We start from the raw sequence: 7,713 nt of genomic DNA on the forward strand, positions 1-7,713 counted from the left end.
ACATTTGTTGAAAATTGGAAGAAAATTTGAAACATATGAGCCACATTTTAGTTTCAAATTTGGCGATTTCATATGGAATTAAATTTACATAATCAGCATATGCCATAACCTGGTGAATACCGTTCAACTGTAGGCCCTGCTTGTTATATTTGATTTTCCTTATACTGTATTCCAGAACAAAGTTGAGTAATAATGGTAGGGTTATCTTATGTCCGTATTTTGTACGGACTGTTTGTATTTTTGGATACGTGTCCGTGTTGGTATCGTACAAAGCATGAAATAGGAAAATGTCTGTGTTCGACAGTTTTTGGAGCTGCCCGGAAATTAGGAGTTGGAAGTCGCTAAAATCTCGGGCGAAAAGAATTGCTTTTTCATCATATATTTTAGTTACTATTAATAAAGTAGGTATATGACTAACGTTACTGTAATTTTCAGAGTATTTTAGGTTTGCGTACTTTGACCCAGGGCCGGTCCAGAGGGCCCCAAACTTCAAAAAAGAGAATTTTTGCAGAGAAATTTCCCAAATTTTCCCCAATTTCGCTTTTTTCACATGTGATACGGTCCGACTCCATATTGTTTTTGAAAGCCTCCCTTGTTCTGAAGAGAATGACGTACCAACCATAAAATTCGGACACAATGGTACTGTGGAAGCTATGTAAATAAAAATCTGAAGAAAAAGTTTGAAAAGCCAAAATTTTGGCCGTTTTTTTGGCCATAGCGTCGGATGCTCCACTCAGAAAATGGTACAAACTCAGTTTTCTCTTTTTTGGGATGCCCCAAGTGCATTGAAAACATTTTCAGCTATCCCCTAATTTTTGGAAACCAAAATCCTAATTTGACTGGTCTATAACACATAATGAATTTCTGTCAATATACTTCTTGTTGAGGCTCGAAAAATCCTGGAAGCCAGGTAGTCAAGGCGATTGGAAATAGGAATATGGTATCCTAAATATGTTTAATCAAAAATAAAATTATGAAGGCACATGTACGAAATTGCATTATTATGGTGCCTAGGTTTGAGAACCGGCGCCTAGGTCACAAGAAAAAATCTCGAGCACTTATCTTTTTTATGATGGTCTTTCGGCAGCCTAACTTCTGTCTGCCTCTATTCGCTACAGCTTTCTTCAGCTTCAAACCACCGCGGTGACCACAAAAGCGTTTCCTTGCAGAAATATAGTAAAAAAGTAAAGCGCTATATAATAGGATTCTTGTAGGATTAAGATAAGAGTAGTTGTAGCAATGGTGGAGGGTGACCAATTGCTAATATGCAGAATAAAAAGTAGAAAAATAAAAGGATGTAATAGGATACGAATATTTTAAAAGGGATTAAGAGCTTTTTGGTGCAGAAAGTCACCATAGTATAATAGGATGGAGATTCACAACAAACCTTCAAATTAAAGAAAAGCAATAATATGGTGACCTAGATATTCTCAATCTGCGCATTTCTTAATTTGAACTGATATAGTGCTTAGACTCTAATGTTTTAGGAGTAATACAATAGTAAAGAAATCCTCCTTAAGTGTACAAGTATCTAAAATATTTGTAATGATAGAACATTACAAATGACCATTAATGTATTTCAAGCTAGGAAACTAGGTCTTAGTTCAAGCTAGGAAACTAGGAAGTTAGGGAACTTAACACGTTACGTTTATATACAGTAAGTGTATTACCTATTTTGTCATTTTTTCTTTCACTATTCTACTAAATTTATTTGCAGTTTGCAATAAGAAACTGTAATATGAAAAGACTCCCTGAAGCTTCCAATGTGACTCACAGAGCGATACGTACCTGTGACGCCACGCCAAAACACCTGTCTGTGTTGCCGTAACGTAAGCAGCTCATTTTTCCACTGTTTAAAGCGTTGTATCTTCGTAACGAAAAAATATTTTTCTGAGATTTTTGGTATTTGGTATATTGAAGCCCAGTTCTTCACGATGGTGTCTTTAAATTACAACCAATGTTCATTTCTACTCTGAGAACTAAATAAAGGATAGTGCCTAAGAAATTGAAGAATTTAGTGCTATAATTTGAATAAATTGTCATGGATACTGCAAACCTATCTGTTTGTATGCCAGAAAAAATACCGCCCCTCGGTGACAACGAAATCAGCTTTGGGGCCCACAGAGTTATTGTTACTCAACTAACAAGGAAAGTTACAAACTCCTCGACGAGTAAAGCACTAAAACTTGCACAAGTGGAAGGACAAGTTGAAAGATGGAAACATGCTTACTCCTACGAATCGCAACGTCGTCGAGCAGGATATATAATGATTTCCCCCCATAGCCCTTGGAAGTTATGTACTCTGGTCATACATGCCTTGGATGCAATATGAATCTGATACACTGGAACTTGTTTTCTCACGAAGACAAATGTTGGAAACTCAAGATGATAACTCTCAAACTCAAGATGGTATTATTAACATTAGTAAGTAGTATGATGATTAAAAATAACAACAATGAGAAGAAGAAGAAGACAACAAGAAGAAGGCTACTTCCGGTAGGATTTCGAGAGCTCCGGCTGGAAGAGGCCAAATCGGAATCAAAATATTTTCGCTGTCGTTTCCATCCGATCAGGCTTCCAAATATGCAATCAGTCCTTTGATCTAACTTCCGGTTCCGGAAATTAACAGAGGGTACATGCTGACCATTTACAATTGGAAGTGACCACTCGGACGTTGGGTCAGCCTATATATATTCTTACTCTATGGCCTGGGGACCCACAATATGTGAATCCTGGTGCCTTGTGAGCACTTTCGTTCCGAGATTTCAAACCGGAAATGAGATTAGGCTGCATATATTCATGCTCATAGTAGCCTGCCAACTCCGAATATGTAGTTTGGCAACTCTTCGACTCTCTGCCGCTCAGAAATCACTTCCGGTTACATCCGACGAAGTTGTAGATAGCTGTCAGGGCCAGCTTGACTTTAGCGGAAACCACAATGTCACCATTTAGCTTGTTATTATAATAATAGTTATTATTATTAGTAGTGGTAGTAGTATATGTTTGTTTTCTTGCTGATCTGGTGTTCATGTGGGCTGACGCGTCAAGCCAGTGATTCGAAGGTTCCGGCTTCGAATCCAGGCTAGAGTATGGTTGTTTGTGGATTTTCAAATCTCCATAGCAGTGTTAGAAGACAATCAAGACGGGCCGAAGTCCTTCGTTATTGAACGGGCTCAACAATACCTTTATTGTTTTCTTCTTCTCATTATTACTATTATTATTACACATCATATTACTAATATTAATAATACTAATCATACTACTACTACTACTACTACTACTACTACTACTACTACTACTACTACTACTAATAATAATAATAATAATAATAATAATAATTATTATTATTATTATTATTATTATTATTATTATTATTATTATTATTATTATTATTATTATTATCATAGGAAGCCATTTTTGCGTTGTGGTTTCAACTTGTCCCATTTCTCCACCGGGTAAACGTGTTCGTTTGGAAGTTACTATCGCGTGTTGTGTTCCAGTTGTCATCGATAAGCATCAATGACGTACCAGAGACCACAATCACCACCGACTGTTAACATCTTATCTTCGTGAGAAAACAAGTTCCAGTATATCAGATACATATTGAATCCAAGGCATGTATGACATAATGCTCGTAATATGCAGAAAATTGTTTTCACAAACGCGAATTATAACATGCAGAAATTTTCACATGCAGGCAATATAAATGCTGAAAGTTATTTCATATAAAATGCAGAAATTGTTTAAACATACGCAAATCATAACATTCAGAAAGTTTTAAACATACATGAAATATAAAAAGCAGAAGTTGTTTCAAAAAAAAATGCAGAAATGTAATCTAAAAATGCGGCCTGATAAAATGAAAATGTAGTTTTCAAAATAAACACTACAAGTTTAAAAAATGCAGAAACCGTTTCTACATACGCAAATCATAACATTCAGAGAGTTTTTTGCATGCATGTAATATAATATACAGAAAAGTGTTTTTAAAAACAAAATGCAGAAACGTAAACTAGAAGTTCGAGTTGCTAAAATAAAAAATACAAGTTTAAAAAGAAAATGCATAAGAGTACACTAAAAATTGAACCTGTCAAAATGAAAATGTGGTTTTCGAAATTAAAACTACAACTTTAAAAACAAAATGCAGAAACGTAAACCAAAAATGTAAGGGAAATGAAAATGTATAGTTCAAAATTAAAAAATGCAACTTGCCAAAATGAAAATGTAATTTTCAAAATAAAAAAACGCAACTTGCCAAAATGAAAATGTAATTTTCAAAATTCAAAAAATACAAGTTTAAAAACAAGATGAATAAGCGTAAACTAAAAGTGCGTGTTGATAAAGTGAAAATGTAATGTTCAAATTTAAGAAAATACAAGTTAAGAACAAAATGCAGAAACTAATTTTTGCGTACGCGAACTATAAAAATGCGAAAAGTTTTTCACATACATACAATACAAAATGCAGAAAATGTTTTTATGTACACAAATCATAACATGCAGAATTTTTTTACGTTTTAAAAATGCGAAACATTTTTCACATGCATGCATTATAAAATGCCCAAACTGATTTACCTGCGCGAATCATAACATGCAGAAAGTTTTTCATATGACAAATATTAAAGTTTTTAAATGCAAGAAATATTTCAGAGGATATTTTAAATAATGTAAAACGTATTTTTACATAAGAAAATTTTAAAACCTGTATGTAAGGAAATAATGAAAACAAATGATATAAAGTAATAAAATGTTCTGTACAAAATTCAGTAAGATATATATTTTACATAAAAATACATTTGTGATTTTAAAATGTTAGCATTCCTTGTTTAATACAATCAATATTTACATTAGTATATGTACAATTACATGTTGGCCAATTTATTGCTGAAAGTTTTTATCACTTGTTTTTAATTTATACACTTTGTTTTTATTTTCCATTATTACTATTTAACAAGTTTAAAATTGCATATTATATTGTAAATTTTTATGTAAGAATAACTGTAATTAATTGAATATTGTCTTTCTTTAACAATATGTTATATAATCCAGGTATAAATGTCCATTCATCAATTTTAATATCAGTATGCACGCTAGCAAATTCTTCATATAAGTCATCAAATTTTGCACATTAACCATAACACGCCATGCATTATAGCATAGCATATCATAGTCTAAAGTAATACACTCATGTTCATCTAAATTACTCAGATTTTCAAAACAACCGTAACAAAAGTTTATGCTGTGGTTTCCATCGTACAATACAAAGTAACACACATTGTTCATTCACAGAGAAAGAACACTGATGTTCACAATGATCCTACACATTCAAGGAAAGAAACTGGTACTTTCAGTATGGATTGTTGATACACATTTTTATCCTGTTCAAGATATGCCTCTCTTAAATCAGAAATATGGTAATCATTAATCTCCTGATATGTATAGTTAAATTTGGTTATAAGATGGGGAATAATTGCATCTATATATTTCACATAAAGTTTTAGATATTGTTTTAATATTTCTTTACATGTTGATTTCTTAATTAGGAAATTCCACACAATAGTATTTAATTCTTCATTACTTGTACTTACACATTTATGACCACTTTCTTTCTCACTACGAATTGCACAACTTTCAGAAAGTAGTGGTTCAGAAAGTTTATATTTTTCTAGTAACTGGTTTGCACAAACTTTACTTACTTCATTAGGAGTACAACAACACTTCACATCATTGAATATCAGAATGTCATTAGAAATTGTATTTTGATCTACTACTACTTGCTCTTCAAATGGTATTTCATTTGGGTATCTGAAATCTCGTCTATACACAGCATCGCGTATAATATCTTGTGTGGGAAAATAATCATATATGCTTCAGCTTCTTCAAGAATGGCAGGACCATTTAAATGTTCAAGAGTAATTTTCTTTTGTTTTGCAAGCAAAAACGTTTTTCACGTGGTGAATTATAGACTTTACGTGCTTACTTGCGATAACGAAAGATTGGTTTCAACTTCGCCTTTCATTTTCTTATTACGAAAAGAAGAATTTGTTTTTACTTGTTTAACACTATGTATTTATTTATTTTTCGCTTTTGACTGTACCGCTGAAACAGCTACCTTTTGACTGTACATCATAACAACGTATCACTCACTTTATTTGTGCTAGTAGAAGTACATGCATGCGCTGGATTTATATTGCAAGTGTAGGACATGCGCGAAACAAATGTGCAGAAAATAAGTATGAATATATTAAAAGTTTTTCCCATCGCAATACTTGTTTACGTAATGAACTACATTCCATGTATTTTAAATAAAAATATTTAATTCGATACTTCAGACTAACTTCACTTTTATTTTGATTTTGATTGAATATAATAATTTAAGAATCACATTAATTATATATATATATATATATATATATATATATATGATCATATGAAAATATACTGTGAGAAAGCATGAATTTTTTATTCATACATATCTAATTGGGTGACAATTCACTATTTGGATGATACACCCCTATATCCGTGATTAATGTTTCATAACACAATACATATACACAAAGTAAAAAATATACATGTAACAGTAGACGTACGTGTTGTGCTGGGGGTTAAAGTAATAGCAACAAATGCAGACATTGTGATACCATGACTAACACTTACTGTATGCTAAAGCTTTATCGTATTCCGACAACAAACGATATATTAATAAATAATTTGAGTTATCATAGAAAACGAAATTGTCAAAAATGGGAATTCGAACTCGCAGGTTCTGAGATTACTCATTTAAATAGTTTGTTCCGTGACTACGTGAATTCTTTTCTTCAAATGAAACAGGAATCTTTAGGATTTTCTACCTCATGTCAAACCAAAGGAGACAAAGAAAAAATACATGAAAGAGTATCATACACATGAAGGCATAAAATTAATGGCGGATAACATTAGGACGAACCCAGCTACGAAACATATTTTTAAAAAAAACTTTCTACAATTCAATGTACGCAAAATAGACATAATGATCGGACTTACTGCAGACGAAAAAAATTGACTTACTTATTGTTATCGCAATACAACATGCAAACAGTATCACACATTGGTGAACACCATCTCATTATTATATACAAAGACATCGAGAAGGAAAATAATTCATTACAGTCTGAAAGGAAATGGTAAAGACATTGGTAATGATAGAAGCTTTATATCGTATTGACAGGAGTAGGACTTAATGCAATATTATACGGAGAATATTATATTGAAAAGAGCTAATTTTCCCTTAAAATCCTGGCTGCGAGAGCCAGCTTAGAACGTAACATCCAGGCTACGGGAAGCCAGCTTGAAAAGAAAAGAAAAAAAACTATTTATCTTAAGATGTATCCGTAGTCGACGTTAAGGGAAAGGGAAAGGAAAGAGGAAAAAAATTTGGGTCGCCGATATTATTCCTTTCTTACGCTGTAATTATAGACCAGTAAACACAACGCTATTCAACGCCAGACTCTTGCACACTAATGGCATCGTCGATTATGAGAAAGAAGAGGAAAGAGGAAAAAAATGATTCAGGAAAACACCACATATCTTGCAACTCTGTTTATTTAACTCTCCTGTAATAACGTATAATATTGAAGCTCTCGTTAAGATTAATGAACATGGACAACTAGACTCAGTTGTAAAAAAAAATCATCTGTATTCAGTTTAAAGAACTCTACAAACTTCTAACGCCAAC

Source organism: Thermobia domestica, chromosome 7 (genome assembly GCF_964235325.1).
Source record: "Thermobia domestica chromosome 7, izTheDome1.hap1.1, whole genome shotgun sequence".
Classification (NCBI taxonomy): Eukaryota; Metazoa; Arthropoda; class Insecta; order Zygentoma; family Lepismatidae; genus Thermobia; species Thermobia domestica.